Genomic DNA, 24,600 nt, shown 5'->3' on the forward strand with positions numbered 1-24,600 from the left:
TTGGTATGTGTTGCCAATATGATTATGCAATGAACATGATATTCAGAATGTGCAAGTACTTCCATGTGATATGAAATCCTTTCCATGCAATACATTGTTGATAACCATGCTTAGTATGAGATCCCTACTTATGATATTATAAATTATGGACTCTACTCTTATGATCTAGTCAGTCATGTGTGTCAGTTTCCTTCCATCGAGTCTTGGGGGTACTTGTACCCAAAAACTATAGCTATATGCCTAGATCCATGTCATGTTTCACGATATTCGAACTCAAGCTATGATTCCATAGACATCAGTCAGTCATGTGACTCAGGAAAACCTCCTGATCTTAGTCAGTTATCAGATATCAGTAACATTCCTCTAGTCAATAGAATTCAATAAGATTAAGTCATGCACAGTCAGTTATTCATGTCGAGTCCCTCCAGATAGAAGTAGAGGTTAGCACCGAGTGAACCTAAGGATGGGAACTTACCCGCCAATTCAAGTTGTGATTCTTAGTAGTCATCCTTGTGTTCCAGAACTACGTAGCTAGCATAGGTTGAGATATCTTAACCCATCAGATTAGGGTTGATGAGGTGGCTTAACCCGTCAGTTTAGGGTTCCCACTGTTCTCATTGAGTACCCGCCAAATAAGGGTCACTCATAGGTTATCCTTACTCATGGAACGATATTGATATCCCTCCAGTCAGGGCAGAGATTGGACCCTAGCTTAGCCATAACGGCATACATGAGGCATGTCGGTTAAACACTACTTCCCACAGTTTCAGTATCAGTCTCAATAAAAGAACTCAAGGCGTTCTTCAGATTTTAGTATATATAGGACTGTCAGATACAGTCATCCATGTTATCAGTTTCTGTATCTGTCATGACAGTTATTAGTAAACCATGTATTAGCTTAATGGTCATGCTATCACATATTCACGGTCCCAGTTTCTATATATGTTTGTTTGCACTCCCACGTTCATATTGGTCAGCCAGTATTGTTCATGCATGAAACCCTTTATGTTCAGCCTACCTTTCTTATATACTCAGTACTCTATTTGTACTGACGCATTTGTACTATGGTGCTTTCTTTTCATGTTACACCATAGGTTCCGAGACACGAACTCCAGCCCAGCAGTAGCGGTAGCATTCCAGTCACAGAGACACAGTGAGTCCTCATTGATTCGAGGACAATATGATTTGATTCATTTATTTATTTCTTCAGTTTAGTTTTACGGAGTTAGTTGGAGACATGTTCCTTCAACTCCTTATTCAGATAGTTTAGAGGCTTTTAGATTTATGTTTAGATTTACGTTCAGATTGAGTTGTTTTGGGTATTTTCACCCACATGATTGTATTTAGTTGAACCTTATGGCCTTACAGTTCTATGTATTCCGCATTATTATATCATGATTTGCAGTATACAGGTACAGATATCAGTCATGGGTTAGCTTGTGGTCCCTCGGGATCATGAGCACCGTGTAGCATTCCGGTTCATCGAATCGGGGTATTACAAACTTGGTATCAGAGCTTAAGGTTTAATAGATTCCTAGAAAGTCTGAAAGCCGCATCTAGTAGAGTCTTGTACATGGGTGTGTTACGCGTCACATTTATGTGTGGAAGGCTATAAGATATTTTAGGAACAGTCCCCTTTCTTCATTATTCATGTCATGCTAGTGAGCATAATCACAAGTTAAACTCTCAGTCTAATCCATTCTTCTCTTATTCCAGACCATGGCCCCAAAGAGAAGAAACCATCCAACTCCTTAGCCTGAAGAACCTTTGGGCGAACATGTTTCCCATGAAGATTTTAGAGCCGTATTTACCACACTTGCTTAGTCCATGGCTGCACCGAATTAATGGCCACAGTCATTTCGGCCGATCCCAAAGCAGCTAGGGTTCAGGACTTCACCCGGATGAACTCTTCATCTTTCCATGGGTCTAAGTGTGATGAGGACCCTCAGGAGTTCATTGACCAAGTCCAGAAGGTCATTGACATCATGGTTGTTACTTTTATTAAGAGTGCTGAGTTAGCCGTCTAACTGTTACAGGATGTTGCTCATGATTGGTACAAACAGTGGAAGTCTGAGAAGTTAGATGATACAGGCCCTATCGAGTGGGAGAAATTTGTCACAGCCTTCTTAGACAGATTCTTTCCCCAAGAGCTGAGGAAAGCCAAAGTTCTTGAGTTCATCAACCTCAGGCAGGGTAATATGACGGTTAGGAAGTATTCTCTCAGATTTACTCAGCTAGCCAGGTATGCTCCTCATATGGTTGCAGATAATAGAGCTAAGATGAGTAAGTTCGTGTCAAGTGTCAATGATAGCATGGTAAAGGAGTGTAGGTCTGCGATACTGATCGATGATATGACCTTATCCAGACTCATGACCCATGCCAAACATGTATAAGAGAAGAATTTTAAGACTAGGTAGAGGCAGAACAAGAAACCAAGGTCAGGTAATTTCAACTTTGCTCACCCCAATTCAGATGGAGGAAACCGTTCACAGTTTTGCTCCAAGTCAGCCGTTCCAGCTCCTTTCTCTGCCAGCGTTCCAGTGCCGAAGTTCAGAGACGGCAATAGAGACAAAGCGCCAGGCTCTAAATCTCAGGGCAGTTTTAGCAGTGCCCGAACGAATCCCTTTTGTCAGACTTGTGGTAAGAACCATAAGGGCATTTGCAAAGCCGGTAGTGATGTATATTTTGGTTGTGGCAAACCAGGCCATAGGACTAGGAAGTGTCTGCAGTCAAGTCTTCAAGGTCAGCAAAATTATTCTACAGCTCAGTCCAGTCACCCGAACCAGCAGGGTGCCATTTCCAGTGCTACCAGTGGGCAATGCTCAAACAAACTCTATGCTCTTCAGTCCTGGCAGGATCAGGAAAATTCTCCTGATATTGTTACTGGTACGTTACAAATTTTCCATGTTCATGTTTATTCTTTGCTATACCCAGGTGAATCTTTGTCTTTTGTTACTCCATACATAGCAGGCGATTTTGGAATCAGTCCCGAAGTTCTAGCAGAGCCCTTCTCAGTCTCTACCTCAGTGGGTAAAACCATCATAGCTCGGTGGGTCTACAAGAACTGCCTGGTGATGATATCTCAAAAATCCATGTCAGCAGATTTAGTGGAGTTAGAGATGACTAATTTTGATATCATTCTCGGCATGGATTAGCTTCATTCCTGCTATGCCACAGTCAATAATAGAAATAGGATAGTTCAGTTTCAGTTCCCAAATGAGCCCATCCAAGAGTGAAAGGGTAGCATTTCAGCGTTTAAGGGTTAACTTATCACCTGCCTTCGAGTAAGGAAAATAATTTTTTAAGGGGTGTGTGTATCGTGTCGTGCATGTTAAAGATTCCAGTTCTGAATATCCCAGTCTCGAAATAGTCCCTGTTGTTAATGAATACTCTGATCTATTTCTCAAAGATCTTCCAGGCATTTCTCCCAATAGGGAAATAGACTTCGGCATAGACCTTCTTCCAGATACTCAACCTATTTCTATTCCGCCATACAGAATGGCACCAGTAGAACTCAAGAAACTGAAAGATCAGTTGAAGGATATCTTAGATAAAGGATTCATCAGACCCAGCTTTTCCCCATGGGGTGTGCCAGTATTATTCGTGCACAAGAAAGACAGTTCTCTCAGGATATGTATTGATTATCGTTAACTTAACAAGGTCACGGTCAAGAATAGATATTCTCTTTCGAGGATTGATGATATATATAACCAACTTCAGGGTGCCAGTTACTTCTCCAAGATAGACCTCAGATCAGGCTATTATCAGCTCAGAGTTAGAGAATGTGACATTCCAAAGACAGCTTTTCGTACTCGGTATGGTCACTTTGAATTTTTAGTCATGTCATTTGGTCTTACCAATGCCCTACATCTTTTATGGATTTGATGAACCGTGTGGTCAAGCAGTACTTGGACATGTTTTCCATAGTCTTTATAGATGATATTCTGGTGTATTCTCGCACAGAGTGTGATCATGCAGACTATCTCAAGATTGTTCTTCAGACTCTTAGGGATCACCAATTATTTTCTAAGCTTAGCAAGTGAGAATTTGGGCTAAGATCAATAGCATTCCTTGGCCATATTATTTCCAGTGATGGAATTAGAGTAGATCCTCAGAAAATCGAGGCAGTAAGAAACGGGCCCAGACCCGTATCTCCATCAGATATTAGGAGTTTCTTGGGTTTGGCTGGCTATTATAGATGGCTTGTCGAGGTATTTTCTTCTATTGCATCTCCCATGTCCAGATTGACTTAGAATAAGATTAAGTTTCAGTGGTCAGATTCATGCAAGAAGAGCTTTCAAGAGTTGAAGACTCGACTCACCTCCACTCCAGTTCTAGCTATTCCAGATGGTACAGACTGTTTTGTAATCTATTGTGATACATCCAGAGTGGGTTTAGGTAGTGTCCTCATGTAGCATGGTAAGGTCATAGCCTACACTTCCAGACAGTTAAAGCCACATAAGAAGAATTATCCTACTCATGATCATTAGTTAGTAGTGGTAGTTTTTTCCTTGAAGATTTGGAGGCATTATCTCTATGGAGTTCATGTAGATGTCTCCACAGACCATAAAATCCTCCAGTATGTCTTTTCCCAGAAAGATCTCAATCTTCGCTAGAAAAGGTGGTTAGAGCTCTTGAAGAATTACGACATGAGTGTTCTTTATCATTCGGGCAAGGCCAATGTTGTGACGATGCTCTTAGTCAACTCTCCATGGGTAGTATTTATCACGTTGAGGATAGTAATAAAAATATGGCTTAGGAGATCCATCATCTTGCTAGACTAGGCGTTCGCTCAGTCGATTCTTCAGAGGGTGGTGTATGTGTTCATAGTAATTTAGAGTCATCTCTAGTTTCTAAGGTGAAAGAGAAACAGGACAGGGATCCTATCCTTGTCAAGCTCAAAGAGTCAGTTCAGAATTAGAAAGTTGAAGTTTTCTCCCAAGGGGGAGATGGTGTTCTTCGTTATCAGGGTCGTCCATGTGTTCCAGGTGTAGATGAATTGAGGCAGTGAATACTTGCAAAAGCGCATGGTGTGTGATACTCTATTCATCCAGGGGATACTAAGATGTATAACGACATGCGAGAGATGTATTGGTGGAGTGGGATGAAGAGAGATGTTGCAGAGTTTTTGGCTAAGTTCTCTACATGTCAGCAGGTTAAGATAGAGCATCAAAAACCTAGTGGTTCCATGCCAGATTTCAGCATTCCTACTTGAAAGTGGGAAGAAGTTAACATGGACTTCGTGATAGGTTTTCCTAGAACTCATCATCAGCATGATTTGGTATGGTTCATTATAGATAGAATAACCAAGTTAGCTCATTTCCTTCCTATTTGTACTTCTTATTCCACCGAGGATTATGCCAAACTCTATATCAGGGAGTTATTCAGGTAACATGGTGTTCCACTATCTATCATCACATACAGAGGTACCCAGATCGCTTCTAACTTTTGGAAAGCATTCCAAAAGGGTATCGGTACCCAAGTCCATCTCAGCACAGTATTTCATCCTCAGACATATGGTCAAGCAGAGAGGACCATTCAGACTCTTAAAGATATACTAAGGGCGTGTGCAATTGACTTCAAGGGAAGTTGGGATGACCACTTGCCTTTGATTTAGTTTGCATACAACAATATCTATCATTCTAGTATTCAGATGGCTCCATTTGAAGCTCTCTATGGTAGGAGATGTAGATCTCTGATTGGTTGGTTCAAAGATAGTGAAGCCTCAATCATAGGTCCTGACTTAGTATTCGATGCCTTAGAGAAAGGTTAGTTGATCAGAGAGAGACTCTGGGCTACTCAAATCCGACAGAAGTCCTATGCAGATGTTCATAGAAAGGATCTCGAGTTCGAGGTCAATGACTATGTCTATCTTAAGATCTCTCCCATGAAGGGAGTGAAGAGGTTTGGCAAGAAAGGGAAACTCAGTCCCCGGTATGTCGGTCCCTTTAGAATTCTTTGTCGCTTCGGCAAGGTAGCTTATAAGCTTGAGTTTCCTTCAGATCTAGCCTCAGTCCATCCAGTTTTCCATGTCTCTTTGCTAAAGAAGTACATAGGTGACCCAGCATTTGTTGTCCCTATTCAGAGTACCGACATTCGGAATAGCCTCTCCTATGAAGAGATTCCAGTCTAAATCTTAGATTATCAGACTCGTAGATGGAGGAACAAAGAAGTCCCTCTAGTCAAGGTTCTTTGGCGAAATCAGTCTCATGAGGGAGCTACTTGGGAAACAGAAGTAGATAAGCATACCAAGTATCCTCACCTCTTCCCAACCAATTCAGATCAAGCTCAAGGTAATAGTTCTCCTTAATCTTATTCAGTTTTATGTTCATGTTTCCAGTATAAACTTAGTACCTACTAACCGTTTCATACTCAGTCATCCATTCATGTGTCAGTTATCCGTGCATCAGATATGCACGAGTTCAGTATGTTTAGCATGTCAGTCATGAGATCAAGTTTCAGTTCTTCATGTTTAGTTCAGGTTCTATTGTCTTGTATCCCTTCTCAGTAAATTCTCATTCGAGGAAGAATGTTCCCAAGGGGGAGATATTGTAATACCCCGCATGTTTCTAAGCAAGGAAATGAATAAGTATTCCTACGTATGAAATCTCCTATCCTGTGATTCATACTTGAGTACATGACTTACAATGAATATCCTAGTGATAGGATATCTTATGATGCATTAAGCATGTTCATTAAAGTCACTTAAGGTAATACAAGCTAAGAGTTTTTGAATCCATCAAGTTTTAGTGTTTGATTTTTCAAGGGTCATCTTTGAACGCGTATAACTTGATGTTAATATGGAATTTTGGCTTATTTAGACCCACCAAATTGTAGAGAATTGAATTAGCTTTCCAACGATACCAATTTTGCCTTCATCCAATACCCGAGCAAAAAGTTATGCCTATTTTCGTGAGAGACAGTAAGGATAGGCGATTGGTTAGGCGCCGCCCAACCCAAGCATGGGTGATTGGTTAGGCGCCACCCAACCTAGCTTAGCCAATCACTTGGGAACCGCCTAAGTTAGTTCCAGGTGCCAAAAACACTCCGTTTTGAGTTATTTTAAGGGTAATTAAGTCTTTTAACACTCCTTACACGTCCCTAAACTTAACCCTACAAAATATATAGCTTCTAAATACATTACAACCCTATTGTCATCTCAAAGCTCATTATCCAAGAGAACTAAAAGAGAAAAACAACTAGGGTTGCATAACTAAGCTTAAAGATCCGATTTCAAGGAAATTCCTCCATCAATCATCAAGAATCTTCCTTCTAAGTTATGCGTGAGTTGATTTATGGATCCTTTTCATCCATAAAGCTCAAAAATCATCTTTTTCATTATAAAGTATGATTTCTATATTGTTGGGTGTTGATGATCATGTTGTTGATATTAGGTGATTCCCAAGATGGAATCTTTATATGTTTCTTTGAATTTCATGATATCATATGAGTTAGAAACATGTAAATTTGGTTGTTCATGATGTATAATTTGATGATTTCACCTATGCTTAAGATGTGCATGTAAGGTGTTTGATAAAATTCCTAAGAAACTAGAAATCATGCAATATAGCTAAATTGTGACTAAGTGAAGGATTCATGATATACCCTTATGTTCCAATGACTTCTATGTTGATAATGTGCCTTGTAAATGTTGTCGGAATACTCATGAACTATTCTTATGAGATTATGCTATGTTTACTTGCAAATCCTACTTATGAACAAGATGTATGATAACCATGCAATCCACATGAACTTTCATGCTATTGGTATATGTTGCCAATATGATTATGCAATGAACATAATATTAAGATTGTGCAAGTACTTCCATGTGATATGAAATCCTTTCCATGCAATACATTGTTGATAACCATGCTTAGTATGAGATCCCTACTTATGATATTATAAATTATGAACTCTACTCTTATGATCAAGTCAGTCATGTGTGTCAGTTTCCTTCCATCGAGTCCTAGGGATACTTGTACCTGATAACTATAGCTGTGTGCCTAGATCCATGTCATGTTTCACGATATCCGAGCTCAAGCTATGATTCTATAGACTTCAGTCAGTCATGTGACTCAGGAAAACCTCATGATCTTAGTCAGTTGTCTGATATCAGTAACATTCTGCCAGTCAATAGAATTCAGTAAGATTAAGTCATGCACAGTTAGTTATTCATGTCGAGTCCCTCCAGATGGGAGTAGAGGTTAGCACCGAGTGAACCCAAGGATAGGAACTCACCCGCCAGTTCAGGGTGTGATTCTTAGTAGTCATCCTTGTGTTCCAGAACTATGTAGCCAACGTAGGTTGAGACATATTAACTCGTCAGATTAGGGTTAATGAGGTGGATTAACCCATTAATTTAGGGTTCCCACTGTTCTCATTGAGTGCTCGCCAGATAAGGGTTACTCATAGGTTGTCCTTACCCATGGCACGATATTCAAACCCCTCCAGTCGGGGCAGAGATTGGACCCCAGCTTAGCCATAACGGCATACATGGGGCATATCGATTAAATACTACTTCCCATAGTTTCAGTATCAGTCTCAGTAAAAGAACTCAGGGCGTTCTTCAGATTTCAGTATATACAGGACTGTCAGATATAGTAGTTCATGTTATCAGTCTCAGTATCAGTCATGACAGATATCAGTAAACCATGTATTAGCTTACAGGTCATGCTATCACGTATTTATGGTACCAGTTTTTATATATGTGTGTTTGCACTCCCACGTTCATAGTGGTTAGTCAGTGTTGTTCATTCATGAAACCCTTTATGCTAAGCCTACCTTTCTCGTATACTCAGTACTCCACTTATACTAACGTATTTGCGCTATGGTGCTTTCTTTTCATATTACACCATAGGTTTCGAGACACGAGCTCCAGCCCAGCAGTAACGGTAGCATGCCAGTCACAGAGACACAGTAAGTCCTCATTGATTCGAGGACAATATGATTTGATTCATTTATTTATTTCTTCAGTTTAGTTTTACGGAGTTAGTTGGAGACATGTTCCTTCAACTCCTTATTAAGATAGTTTAGAGTCTTTCAGATTTATGTTCAGATTTATATTCAGATTGAGTTGTTTTGGGTATTTTCACCCATATAATTGTATTCAATTGAACCTTATGGCCTTACATTTCTATGTATTCTGCATTATTATATCATGATTTGCAGTATACTGGTACAGATATCAGTCATGGGTTAGCTTGTGGTCCCTCGAGTTCATGAGTACCATGTAGCATTCTGTTCAGGGAATCGGAGTGTTACAGTTCATGGTAGGGAGATGTTGGTGGATCTGATAGAGTTTGACATACTAGAATTTAATGTGATTTTAGGGATGGATTGGTTGCATTCATGCTAATACATCTCTTAATTGTCGAACCCAAAGGGTCAATTTCCATTTCTCGAATAAGTCATCAATTGAATGGGAAGGTAGTTTCCTAGTGCCTAAGGGAAAGTTTATCTTCAATCTTAGATCCCAGAAATTGGTTGTCAAAGGATTCCTTTATCACTTAATGCATATTAATGATTCTAAAGCCGAAGATTCTTCCTTACAGACTGTCCCTGTGGTCTTTGAATTTCTTGAGGTGTTCCCTGATGATCTTCTAGATGTACCTCCTAATAGGGAAATTGATTTTGGGATCGATCTTATTTCAGACACTCGTCTTATTTCTATCCCTCCTTACAGAATGGCAGTGGCTGAGTTGAAGAAACTTAAGGAGCAGTTGAAAGATCTTCTTGGCAAGGGTTTTATCCACTATAGTATGTCACCGTGGGGTTATACTGCTCTCTTCATGCATAAGAAAGATGGTTCTTTTCGGATGTGTATTGATTACTACCAACTGAATAAGGAAACTATGAAGAATTAGTATCCACGTCCAAGGATTGATGATCTTTTTTATCAGCTTCAGGGTGCTAAGTTTTTTTCCAATATTGATCTTCAGTCTGTGTACCATCAGTTGAGGATTAGGGAGATGGATATCCCTAAGACTTCCTTTCAAACATGGTATGGTCATTTTGAGTTTTTGGTGATGTCTTTTGGCTTGACCAATGCCCCAACCGCATTTATGGATCTTATGAATTGGACTTTCCATTAGTTCCTAGACTTGTTCATAATTTTCTTTATTGATGATATTTTTGTATATTCCAAGAGTGAGGCGAATCATGTCGATCACCTCCACCTTGTGTATTTATCTAGTGTTTCACATTGTGATGTTGAAGAGTGCATAGGGGATCCTTTGACGGTTGTTCCTTTAGAAGAGGTGGGTATCTTAGATTTTTTATCCTACAAGGAGGTTCCAGTTAAGATTTTGGATCGACAAGTCCATCGATAACGAACAAAGGACATGACTTCGGTAAAGGTTCTTTGGAGAAACCAAAGGGTCGAGGAAGTTACTTGGGAAGCCAAGGAGGACATGAAATCCAAGTATCTTTTCTTATTTCCCATTATGGATAATTATTCTTAAGGTACGTATATTACTTAACATCTTTGTTTTCTAACTTTGTTAATGGAAAAAGGTGATTTTCTTAGCAACTTTGTTTTCTATCTTTATTAAAGGTAAGAGTAGAGGTATGTGTAGTCAAATTATGTTAATAAATGCCTTGTCCTATCATTTGAGGATGAATGATCCTAAAGGGGGGAGTATATAATGCCCCAAGTTTTGGGGCCCTTGGAATTTCTTGGATTTTGCACTCACTAACCTAGTTACAACTATACCCTATGAGTCATAGGGTGTCCTAACGAGTCATTGGGACGATTCATAACTAAATCGGTAAGTTTGTGGCTTGATTCTTCTCTAAGTATGAGTGGCTCAAGATGAGCCATAAGGATATGTCATGAGTCGTTAGTTGTAATCGTAGGGTGTCTAGTGTAAGTTCCAATTTGGATTCTATGTTGACTATGACTAGACTCAATGATTCATAGGGTCCCATTACGAGTGGTGCCATTAAGTTGTAAGAATAACAATTTAGGGTGCCTTGGTTAGGACTTGTGGTGATGATTCACAAGAAGTGGTTATGAGTCAAGGGTTGACCCGTAGTCAAAGGCGGGACTTTTCAGCTTTAAGTTAAGGGCATCCTAGATATTTCCCCTCTTAGACAAATTGAAACCCACATCTTAGAACCTCATTAGGGTGTCATTAGCAGTCAAAAATAAATCAAGTAACTACTAAAAAACTCCCAAAAGACTCTCTAAATTCCCTCAAGCAAGTCAAGCTAGGGTTTCATCAAGTTGGTCGTCTAAGGGATGAAGGGTTGATTTCTCTCCAAATTTCTTAGTGTTTAAGGCATGTTACTCTTCCCTCATTGTTAATTTTTTAAAAGAATATGTTTTAAAATACTGTTCATGAGATGTTAATGTTGGTTTTGAAACAAAGGTTTGAGGTTTTTAATGCTCGTTGTTGAGCAATGTTTTCCTATGGTTTATATATGACTACTTATGCTTTAAATATAGTTTTGAACTTATGGGTTCATGCATATGATGAATGAACTAGGGAATTGTAATTTTTCCAAACTTGTGAATTTTGAAGTGGTTATAACCCTAACCCATAGTGTGAAATTGGTTTTGAGTTACAAGAAATATGAGAATTTGTAAAATTGAACTAGTCTTGAACTTTTTCATGATATACAAAGGTATTTGAAACACAATGGTAGTATGATTTTATGAACAAAGGGAGTCGGTGTCCCCCACCTTGTATTAATGAACAAAGGGAGTTCTTTTCCCCAAGTTAATGGATAATTGTTTTGGCATGTTGTTATTACCTTACAAGTGTAGTTGGTATGACAATACCAATAGTGTATGCCTTAATGTGAAATGTGTTTCATGAATGAGATTGTATGATAAATATTTTAATTGGGCTCTAATAAGGGTTATGTAGTGGAGTCGTGAAAGTAGAGGTCCGTGTGATCGACACTGAAAATTGCATTTGCCGATGCGGGGGTCAGAGTGACCAGAGAGGTTTGAGTCCTCATTATTATTTCATGATTAGGGTGTTTCGAGTCCCTCATAAATCATTACGTAATGGGTGCTTAGTCATTTAGTATATGGTTGGGAGGTTCGAGTCCCCCTTACATATATGTGAGATTATTCTCTGGTTCATGCGGTTACACGTACTGGGGCCCGACCAGGGGATGAGAGCTAGGGCCCATATAGTCCATGGGTACATGTTATGAAAGTCGAGGTACACAATCCAAGCTAAACTTTGGAAATGCATGTTAAGCCTTGTTCCCTATCCCAGCATGTGGTGTGTGTGTGTGTGTATATATATATGCATTTGATTATGTGCAATAGTTTTGGATGATTTTAAATTATTGGTCATGTCATTATGTTATCCTTATACTTGCGTTACATGCTAGCATTTACCCTGCTAACCATCTCAGAACGTTGTACCCCCACACGATGCAAGAACTGATCATACTTCTACTCTTCCTACTCAATGATTAGGATTAAAGATCAGCTCGTGAGTTGACAAGTGGTGAGCTTTCATACATCGAAAGTCTACATTTCATGTTTTTTTTTCTTTTATGTCTCAGACTGTTTAGACTTATTTTGGCTATATTTTGGGCATGCCGTAACATTTTTTTGGTATTCAATTTTGATTCATTGTTTAGAAGGCTTTGTTTAGACTAGTGTGGTTATTGGGCGGTGTTGGTCGATCATTTGGTTGGTTGTGGACATGCATTAAATTTTTCTTAAGCTATTGCAAAGTATATTGTTATATGTTCGGAATTCATCTGACCTTATGGAGGTGTATTTGGTTTGGTTAGGTGTAGGAGGTGCTCTTCAATCCACGTGGGACTTGAGATACCCGTTACGGCCAGGCCCTGGTTTGGGTCGTGACAGCCGACTAGACATTACGTTAAATGTGTGTAAATACACAAGGTTTTCGTTGGCTCCCAAAGAGTCCCACTTAATTGTCATCAAAAGAATTATTCTCTATCTCATCGGGACACAAGATGTCGAACTTTGGAATCCTCACTCCTCAAACTTTGACTTAGTTGGCTATTCAGTTGTTGATTTTGCAAGTGAAAAAAATGATAGAAAGAGAAAGAGTAGAACGTGTCAGATTCTTGGTGATGCCCTAATTTCATGGCATTAGGAACAAACAAACTTCAGTTGCTCTGTCAACTACCGAAGCCGAATACATAGCCATTAGAAATTGTGGTACTCAAATCTTATGGATCATGCACTAATTACTTGGTTTTAATTCAGCATTTGAATCTTTGCCTATCATGTGTGATAATACAAGTGCAATTAGTTTTTCATAATACACGGTGAATCATTCTAGGGCCAAGCACATAGACATTAAACATCATTTCATTCGTGATCGCGTAGAAAGTGGAGATTTTTCCTTACAATTTATTGATTCTGAAAATTAGCATGATGATATATTTACTAAACCTTCCTTGAATAAATATTTTATTTTTGTATGGAAAAATTTGGTGTATTATGCATTAATGACCTTTAAGTGCTTAAACATGTTTATTTTGGTGTAAAAAAACTTTTGTACAATTTTGTGTCCATAATCTTACCCCTCTAACTCCCTTCTTTTCCTATCTTATCCAACTCCTTTCACGCCTCTTTTTTCTCTCCCCTCATAATTACCATCTTTTCACCTTTTTAACTTTCCAATACATCTACCACCTCTTCATCTCAATAGTCAAACTTAGTTCGCTACATCTATTTCAACCTCCATCTCTTCGTCTTCCATCTCTCCTTTTTATACCCTTCTCACTCTATCTCTTCCATCCATGACCAGAACTCGTTAAATGGCCAATCTCTGGAAACCCACTCCAGATTGTATCTTTGATAACAACGACCCAATTCTCATCTCTGGGTCCTCCGATAAAGCCTCCTCTCATTCCATTCAATCAACTGTTAATAAAAATGATCCGCCTCTAGCCTTAACTCCTCTCTAAAAAAAGTCATCCCTATCGTTTGGACTTTCTTCCACCAGAAGACATGTATAAATTCTGGACTTACACTCAAAGGTAGAAGTTTATCACCTTCAGAAGCCTCTCTATTCTGCCTGAAAGAATCATAAATCTCTCTCAGTTAAGGGAATCCCATTGCAATGTAAGTACATTCTTTAAAGCCTAAGATCTATCTTTGGTTATTCGTCTCTATGGTATAGAAGTCTTTGAAGATCCTATTCGTATGTTTTATGCAAATCTTCACCTGTCCCAAGATAGTGGAAAATTGGAAACTCTGGTACTGGGAACAAAAATCATTCTAAATGACTTTTTGTTTGAAAAATTCTTTAACACCAACTTTATTGGAGTCATTTCCTTCATGAATGGCTCTTGTCTTGATAATTTCGACAGTTAGTTTCGAAGAATCCTAGAAGGCTGTTTCAGACCCTAAAATAAATATTTCTAACTTTGGTCCTCTATCTCTAAGTTTTAAGTACAGAATTTTGGCTCATATCATTGCCACCACTCTAATTCCTTTGAAAGGTTCTCTCAACAACATGACTTATCGGGATGTATTTGTGCTATATTATTTGGTTAAAAGATATAAAATTAATTGGATTGCCTGGATTCGTGAATACATGTTAGAAAGTATTGTCAATGCCCATACCTCAGCCAACTTTCCCTATGGACTACCCCGTTGTAGAAGTTTCAGACATCTATGACTTAAAGAACTTTATAAGCATGGGATATGTCCTGAACAACAGTGAATAGTGAAAGAAGAAAACCGCCAAAACTCTGACACTCCAAAGGTAAGCAAATCTTTGTTTAAACCTATGCTCTCTGCAACTAAATAGATTTAAGAGCTTAAAGATTTGCTCAAGGCTATTGAAGAAGGGTCGGTGAGTCTCCAGGAGTTGACTGCTAGGTTTCTACGGCTTAGAAAGAAACAAGCATTGACATGGGCAAGGTGCAACTATCTCTTGATAGTATCAAATAAAAAGGTGTGAAGATATTCATCAGACTGTTTGCAAAGATGGACACCATCAAATTTGAGACCTACTTTACCAAAAGTGTTGAAAATCCTATGAATGTTTCTACACCAATATACACAACACCTTAACCTATTTCACAGCCAAATGATTAAATTCTAGACTACTATTTAAAAGGGGTCTGTCTCTTTCCATGTTTTAGGGTTGTACACTGATATTTTTAACTTGTCCTGCTACATTGTTTTTATGTTTTAAAACACTGCATGGTTATCTGCATATATCTTGTCTTGTATGCCCTGTTTGTTTTGTATATTTTGCTTTTTTTACTATGTCAAAAGGAGGATAAAGAGACTCACATCAGATGAGGCTACAACTAAGGGGGGCCAATCAACTACAAAAAGGCACTGAGCCAGCAAGGCACAAATTCAGGAAAATAGGGAGAGTTAGCCAACTCCATTGACAGGGAACTCAATTGATATTTGTAATTATCAAAAAAAGGAAGATTATTAGCTTCCCATGTCAAGGTAATATATTTTAATAATGACAAACTAATCTATTTCTAATGTGCACGATATACCAAAAGGATAATCAAGACAAGAAAGATCATCATGGAGATATACTTGGAGCAAAACTAATCCTGGATATGACATCAATAGAAGATATCTCAAGATCTTCTAAGATTCCAAAATATAAGAAAGATAACCAATAATATCGTAGAGCAGCATGGAAAGAAAATCACACCCTCTTCATGAACATATCCGATATGGACATGAATGGTAGTGATGATAGGCAAGCAGCATCTTATATACAGACATATTTGATATGAACGTATTACCCTCAATCAAGGAACCAAATCAAATCCGTGATTGAGAAGAAATCACTTGGGTTTCCTTTTGAAGCAAAGCAGCAAGATCAACTGAAGGATTTAAAAAGAGAAGACTGAATACTCGAAGACTCACCCAACTTCACGAAAATATCTTAGTGTATCTCAATCTTAGTCTTGATAAAGCTTTGTACTTCTTTGTTTAGAATAGTTACAAAATAAAGATCGAGTGAACTTAGTTATACTAGTTAAGACTGTGTCATAAGATCCGAATATCAAAATAAGCTTCAGAACTTGTCTTCTACATTTGTACTTCGAATCTACTTTGAAGGATCTAAAGGAAACTTTTAAAACCCAAGGGGACTGGAAGTAGGTACCACATTGGTATTTTCAACCAGAATAAATCTTTTTATTGTTACTGTATTTATTTATTTACCTGTATATTTAATCTTAAATCCATTCTATTTAAGTATACTTGTTTGCATTTGACTAGTCGACTCAGGAAAATTTCAATTCACCCCTGTTTTGAATTTCAATATGTATATGTATGTGTGTGTATATATATAGAGAGAGAGAGAGAAATGATAAATACAAGAAAGATCTTTTGGTATATATATTTAATCTTAGATCTTGTTTTGATGCATTTCTTTTTCGTTGAATTTGTTGAATTCTTGGTAAATCGGTGGTTTTTAGTTGATATATAGTGTTTGGTGTGTGTAAACTTGTGATCAGAAAATGTTAGATGCCATTTTTTGTTATATCTAATGAGTTAGAGAAGATGTTTATATTTTTATTTTTTCTACCATTCAGAATTCCCAAAATATCAGCTCGAGAAGAAGAGCAAGAAGAAGAGAAAGAAAGGTCAATCTTCGAAGGGCCTTCGCAAAAACTAAGCTTTGGTGGGTAATACTTTTTGTGGTATTGTACAAATAAAGTTAATCAGAGGGAGTAGGTGACAATCGACCAAACAAGAGTAGAGGCTTTATAAATTTTAATCTGTAATCTCGATTAACCCTCATGATAAATTTATGGTCAAATTATTGAATGATTTTATGATTTTCCTACATTTAAATTCATAGAGATTTTCTTATAGATACATTACATCAAGTTCAACATATTAGACCAAGTTAACGGACCAGTCATAACCTAGCTCATGTAAACTTTGATTTAGAAGATGATTGATTTTGCACCTATAATGAATTTTGTCAATCTCTAGTAACTATGTACTGCCACGAGGAAATTAGAACTTCGAGAGAATGAACTAGGAACCTTACTAATGATCAAATAACAATATTTTCTCATGGAGTATGTTGTATTAAAACAAGGTAAATGCACAATACACCCATGAATTCATTTTATAAAATACCTAATAAAGAGAAGCAATTAAGAATTAACAACATATGCTGATAGTGAAAAGAAATATGTGATATTTATTCCCTGTTATTATAATAGTAGTAGGTCTGGGTGTCTAGGTGAGTCCAATCGAGTCGAGCTTAATCAGGTTTCTTATATTATTGAGGCGAGTCAAACCTAATTAACCAAACGAACAAAATACAGGCAAGTCGAGCCGGCCCAACCCTTTACAAGAATACATAGAAGTAAAGGAGCATACAATCCTCCACCTATATATTTAGTGATGTTACTAGGTATTATCACATCATTTTCTCCGGCATTACAGGGAGTAAAAAAGGTATAGATATTTAGTAGGGTTTGACCATAGATTCTGTATATCTTTTCACTTTACTGTGTAATTCTTATGGTTAAACGGGTCCTTAGTAATTTTTTATGTTGACTAATTTTTATAGAGATTGTTATTATTCTTAGATCTTGTTGTTGTTGTATTATTTTTGCAGAATGGCGCGATTAAGAGCTGATGTATCTGATGTAAAGAAATATTAAGGTTTATCAAGTTACAATAGGAGACCAAGAGGGTAGATTGGCTGGTTTTTCTAATCAAGCATAGTTTATAATTCCATTTTTGGTCTTTACTGGAATTTGAGCTATGGGCTCCCATAATTTCACCGACTTCGTTGACTGTTAGACCACACCTTGGTTTTGCACCAATGTATTTGACTGACTACGTATGGCTATTGTTCTGATGTATATAGTTTTTTTGTTCCATTCTTGGATGAATTAGGTATGGTCAATCACAAGCTCTTAGAAGTGGTCTGTGTGGAGGAGGTCGCGGTGGCAGCAGTGCTGGCGGAGCTGGTGCTAATAACTCAAAGCTGATAGCTATTGATGCGTTGTCGTATTTAAAGAAAGTTAAGGACATGTTTCAAAGCTAAAATCATAAGTATATCATATTCCTTCATGTTATGATAGACTTCAAGGCTAAAATATTTGATATTTTAATTTGCCTAGTGTCATTTTTGTTCCTCTTCAGATTTGGTGACTTACGTGGGACTTATTCCATAAGTCTGTGATACTGTCTTCACAGGATTGATACTGTTGGTGTCATAGCAAGAGTGAAATTCTTCTTTAAAGGGCATCCTAGGTTGATCCATAGATTCAACACTTTCTTGACCAATACCTATGAAATAACCCTAAGGGATGAAGATGAGGTTCCAAAGAAAACAACCGGGATTGAAGAAGCTATCATCTTTGTGAACAAAATAAAAGTTACATTTCTGTTACTTCTGTTTAAATAATAAAGGTCTGCTTTTTTCTTCTTTAGAGAACTTTAGTGCTAACTTTCTGGGTTATCATTTCCTGCAGGCACGCTTCCAAAATGATGATCATGTGTACAAATCCTTCCTAGACCTTTTGAACATGTATAGGAAGTAGCGCAAGGGAATCAATGAGGTGTATCATGAGGTAATAATTTTTTAAAATTGGGATACATAAATACTATAGATGATTTTTATGTTTAAAGCTCAATACCATTTGTCATATCATATGTAGGTTGCTGTACTTTTCAATGACAATCCAGATTTGCTAGATGAGTTCACTCGATTCTTGCCAAGTACTTCAGGAACTGCCAATCCATTGATGAATGCATAAGAAAGAAGATAGGGACAGAAGAACTTATGATAATGAGAACAAAGGAGACCTAAGCAAGCAGCATCAGACTGACAAAGTGAAATATCTTCCGGAGGTTGAAGATGTCCTGAAATGTGAGTTCATGGTTAGCATTGTCTAAATCTATATCTGATGTTCTGCATTAGAATCTTCCACTGTTAGCTCTATGGTTTGGTGATGACACTGATTGAAAAGGCATCTATTTGTAAGTATGTATTTAACTCATAGTGAATCGCAAGTGCTCATTTTTAAATTCCAGTCTTGTGCTGAACCTAAAGATTGAGTATTAGTACTTTTCTTTCCCAAAAGTTGCTAGATGTTCACAGTTTCTTTTCAGGCTATTTCACTTCATTTTTTGGTAAAGTTCTTGGCTTATGCATTTGTTTTTAGCATAATGTTGCTGATTTTGGTTAGTATGCTTTTTTATATGATTTGCTTGATTTTGTCAGATTCATGTGGCAAAGGCTTCGCTTTCTATGAAAAGGTAAAGGAGCGAGTACGTAGTCCAACTGATTACTGGGAATTGTTAAAATGTCCATATTTATAGCACAGGAGTACTTACAAGGAATGAGTTACAAAGTTTGGTACGTCTATCATGCAACTAATCAAGCCTTTTTTTCCTCCAACGTGACAGTAATCTTTGTTTATAATATTGTTATTTGTGGTTTGGTTGGGCTCTCTGTAGGCAGTATTAGAGCCATTTATGTTAAACATATGGCAGTATTAGAGCCATTTATGTTAAACATATCATCTTTTTTTACCAACAACGGGGGTACTAACTCCGGTTTTTACAGGACTTTGTCCGTCTTCTTGTTGTTTAAGCATCATTGATTTGAAAGCATGCTATCAATTTCAGGTTGCTGAGTTACTTGGAAAATATCCTGATCTTGGGGAGAGTTTCAATGAACTTTTGGAGCGTTATGAGCTAGTTGGCAAGTCTTGAAATTTCATGATGGTAAAATTGTTGTCACACACTTATATATAAAACTTATTTTGATTGGTTCCTGGTTTGCAGTTCGGATCCATGCAGGTGTAATGAGCCGAGAAAGTCTTGACTGATTTTATGATTTATTTCATTTATTTTCACAGATATTTTGTTATAAGTCATTATGAAACAAGACGAACAATTGCAATTTCATAAAAACAATCTCCAGCAAGACATCAGAATTTGTCATGATTAATATTCTATAATATCATAAAAACACTAGGTGATTCTTCCCATCTATCCTAGCCTTGGTGGACAGATTTACCTAATATCTGTTGCTGGTGGGAGGTGGGAGGTGGCAGGTATTGCATGGATTTAGTCAAGGTGCGCAAAGGCTGACCCAGATATCATGGTTATTAAAAATAAAATTTACAAGTGCTCCTTTTTTAACTTCCAGTCACATGCTGAAACCTAAAGGATGAGAATTAGTATTATTCTTCCCTAAAAGTTGCTAAACATTCACGGTTTCTTTTCAGTCTGTTTCGCTTCATTTTTGGTGAAGTTCTTGATGTATGAATTTGTTTTTAGCACTGTGTTGCTGAGTTTAGTTAGTATGCTTTTAATAGGATTTGCGTTTGGCAGATACCTATAGCAAAGGGTTCGGTTTTTGTGAAGAAGTAAAGGGAAGACTGCAAAGTCCAGCTGATTATCAGACATTTGTAAAATACCTCCGTATTTACAGCAGAGAAGTACTTACAAGGGAGCAATTACAAAGTTTGGTACACGTATCATGCATCTAATCTATCTTTTTTGCTCCTATATGACAGTAATCTTTTGTTTATCATTTCAGTTATCGATGGTTTGGCTGATGTTCATGCAAAGCATAGGCTAGAAAAACATTACACTGAACACTCACACCCAATCATGAAGAAATTCTTGTTACTACATAAGCTACAAGAACCTCTGTGGACAGATGTTTTGTCAGTTCTTTTATGCAACTTCAATTCAACAATTGAGAAAAAAAGGTTGAAAAGGCTGAAGAAGCACCATTGGTGTAGGTTCCTTTGGGTCTCCCTGTGGGCAATATTGGTTGCTCTACTGGTTGATACCGCAAAATGGTTATGTCGCTTGGGATAGAGCTATTTATGCTAAACATGTCCTCTCTTTTGATTTTTGTTTCTATCTGTCGTCTCTTGCTCTTAGATTATTGCACCATTTTGTCGTAGTTACTATTCCTCTTTTCATAATGCTTTTTCATACTTTCTACAATATTTTACCATGATTTTACTTCCGTCATTTCTTTTTTCAATCTGCTATAATATGTTTTTCCTTGAGCCGAGGGCCTATCAGTAATAACCTCTCTACCTCCTACGATGTAGGGGTAAGATCTACATATAATTTACTCTCTCCAGACCCCAATTTCACTCGGTATGTTGTTGTCCTCTCTTTTGACCAACAAAAGTAAGAAACAGGGTTACTGAAATTTATCCTAAGCTATCATATTTTAAGCAGTCTTCTAAAGTTAACATTTATGCTAAAAGGACAAGAAAAAGTGTATTTTGAAATGTTTCACAAGAAACACTATGTCATCAGACGAAGAAAGAATGAATTTTTGATTAATGAAGAACTAATTGCATTCCTAACATCACCGTAATGAGGTTCTTTAATCAATTTGATCATTACTCCAATTCCATCCAATAAGAAATACACTTACGAAAGGTGAAAATTTGATCATCATTTCTAGTGGAGTCGCGCACTTTTATAAATAGTACGGATATAAATACATAACACATGAGTCCTAACTTAATTGTTGGGGTTGTCGCTTCATGCAGGAACGTTTCCAAAACATTAGTCATGTGTACATATCCTTCTTAGACATTTTGAAGATGTACGAGGAGGAGCATAAGAACAGCTATGAAGTCTACCATGAGGTACTAAACCATTTTTAATTTCGATACACAAATATTGTTATATGATCTTTCTTGTTTTAATTTTATAACTCTTTTTTTAATGTGTAGGTTGTCGTAATTTTCAAAGATCACCTTGATTTGGTTGATGAGTTCACTAAATTCTTATCAGATTCTTCAACTAATTTTAAGGTTAGGAAATCTATTGATTAGTTAACCATCCTCTTTAGTTCCTTATAATAATGCTATATTGTTATTACCTTGTCTAGAGCTTGCTAGTGAGTTGTACATTATTTTCTTTGGAAGATTGATTGGTTGCTTGGAATGCTTTATCCTATTTTTAATGAGTAGAGATTTGGTATTATTAGACAATAAATAGTACTGTACTTTATTTTCTTTGGAAGATTGGTTGGTTGCTTGGAATTCTTTATCCTATATTTAATGAATAGAGATTTTGTATTATTAGACAATAAATATTAGTACGATTATTCCTTTGGTTCTTGAATGATATCATCGTCGCTTCTAGCAAATCAAGAAAAAACTCATTAATCCTTTGTTTCTTCTTGTCATAATCGTTTATACTTATGGAAAGAGATGTAATTGAAAAAAGGATAAACCTGCGCTTCCATATCTGCTGTGACCAAGAATAAAATAGGTTTGGTCCAAAACAAAATAATTAATAGGCATCAATATTGAGATAAAAATGGTAGCAACAACAAATATTACTATACAAAGCTCGACTATCTACTAGCGTTCTACTTTAATTTGTGACTTTCATATATATAAGGCCATGTCATTGGTAAGCTATAGATGTGTGATCACATACTATCACATCTCCTCAATACTTCATCGATATCTCTTTAGATTTGCCTTAGACTCACAATTTTCAACCTCACACCTCTTTAATAGGACATTTATGTGGCTTCTCTTCAAATAGTGAAAAATTAAATGAATCTCTTTTAGGGGTTAAAGAGCCCAGGAGGAAAAAAGAAAAGGCGAAATTAAAAAAAATATTGCAAAAAGAGAAAAGATTATCACTGCTTCAAAAATATAGTATTTCTATCGTGTTTTTTTGAATCAAATTTATAGCGTTGCTGTGTTGATTTAATATAATAATATATTTCAAATTGCTAACTTCATAGATTCTTTGTTTCAATTTGTTTGACTGACTTTTTTTTAGTTTGTTTCAAAAAAATAAATGTCTCTTTTTCTTTTTTGGCAACTCTTTAATTTTAAATTTTCACACGACATGTTTAAGACTACAAGATCAAAGGACATTTTGGTGCATTCGACATATTTTTAATTTAATAGTATAACAAGATTCAAAAGTCTTCTTTACCTTTCTTAAATTTCATGTCAAATTTAAAAATCAAACAAATAAATTGAAACAAAGAGAGTAATTGAAAATTTAGATTATTATATTTAATTTTCATCTTTTTGTTTTCATCTAGGTATATTTGTATTAATAGTGTCTATACTACAAGAAAATGCATATATAGCTATAGAATATGTCGTAGCTAAACATGAAAAATTTTGTGGCTAAACACTTTAGCCATCAATTATTTTTCCGTAGCATTCGTAACAAGAAACAGCATAACTAAAAGTTAGCTACAGACTTTACACGATCTGTGGCTAAGAACAAATACTTACAACTACAAAAAAAATTGTGTTGTAGCTATGGTGGTAAAAACGTTCTTCCATGAAATATATACTTATAGCAAATAATTTTACTCTTTTACCACAACAAATAAGATTTGTAGCAATTTTTATATTATAGCCACAATGTAATCTATTGTGGCAAAAGACTTGATTTGTTTGCTACAAAATTTAAAATTTGTGGCTATTTTATATTTTAGTCTCGTAATAATAATACTTGTATTTAGCTACGAGTTAGACAATCTATAACTATATAATGCCATAAATATTTTATACATGGCTGAGAATTCATTCTTTTTGGCATGAATTACATTAATTATAGTAGCTATTTTGAAAACATAAATCATCTTTTTATAATTATGAAATATATATTTAGTCACAACTATGAAAATTCATTGCTACAAATTAAAGAGTATATTATAAGAATGATTAATTACGTAAATTTCTATAATATAGCTAAAATAAAAATAAATTTAAATAATTTCATTACTACAAATTAAATACGCAAGCTATGTAGTAAGGAAAGTTACATAATGGAACTACAAATTCATATTTGAAATTTTAAAATAAGTGTCAAATTACATAAAATTATATTTTATAATTTTGAAAATAGTCACAATATACAATTCTTTTGTCTTGTTTGTGTCCAAACTAACATAATCTTCTTTTATTTCAGCTTTCACAATCTTCTACTGCGCCTCAACTTGATCTACATCCATCTGAATTTGTCATTTATATGTACTTACTCAATGAAATGCCTAAAGATTATTGTAAAATATTTTAGCACTAAGAAAATTACGATCACCTTATTATATATGCAAGTATGTATTGTAAACACCTAATTTTTTACCAAACCTAAGTGTTTTTTCGCCATCTTAGGGTTCAATTTATTTTTTTTTAGCGTCTAAATTAGATATTTTAAGTTTATCTTATTTTTACTAAATTTGTTTTAAAAATTTTGAAAACTACAAAAATAGAGTCACATTTTTAAATAAGTTTTATTTTATTTATTTATTTATTTATTTTTAGATAAAAAAAAATTAATTGTATTTCCTTTCTTCTTTTAAATTTTAAATAAATAACCTATTGATATTAATATTCTGTAATCATATTTTAAGACTATTTATTTTACTTATCTATATTTTAGTTTTAAATAAATTTTACCATTTTATTAATATCCTTAATAAAAAAAAGTCCTAATCCTAAACTACCAACCCAACCCACATTTCCTACTTTCCCTCAGTCTCTCCCCATGATCCCACAATTCACTCCTCCATGCACACACACGTAACACAACTCCCTCACCCAACACTCCATATATTACACACACACACAGAAACCGGAGGGGGGGTGGGGGAGAGAAGCACATCTGCA

This window comes from Capsicum annuum, chromosome 7 (assembly GCF_002878395.1).
Source record: "Capsicum annuum cultivar UCD-10X-F1 chromosome 7, UCD10Xv1.1, whole genome shotgun sequence".
NCBI lineage: Eukaryota > Viridiplantae > Streptophyta > Magnoliopsida > Solanales > Solanaceae > Capsicum > Capsicum annuum.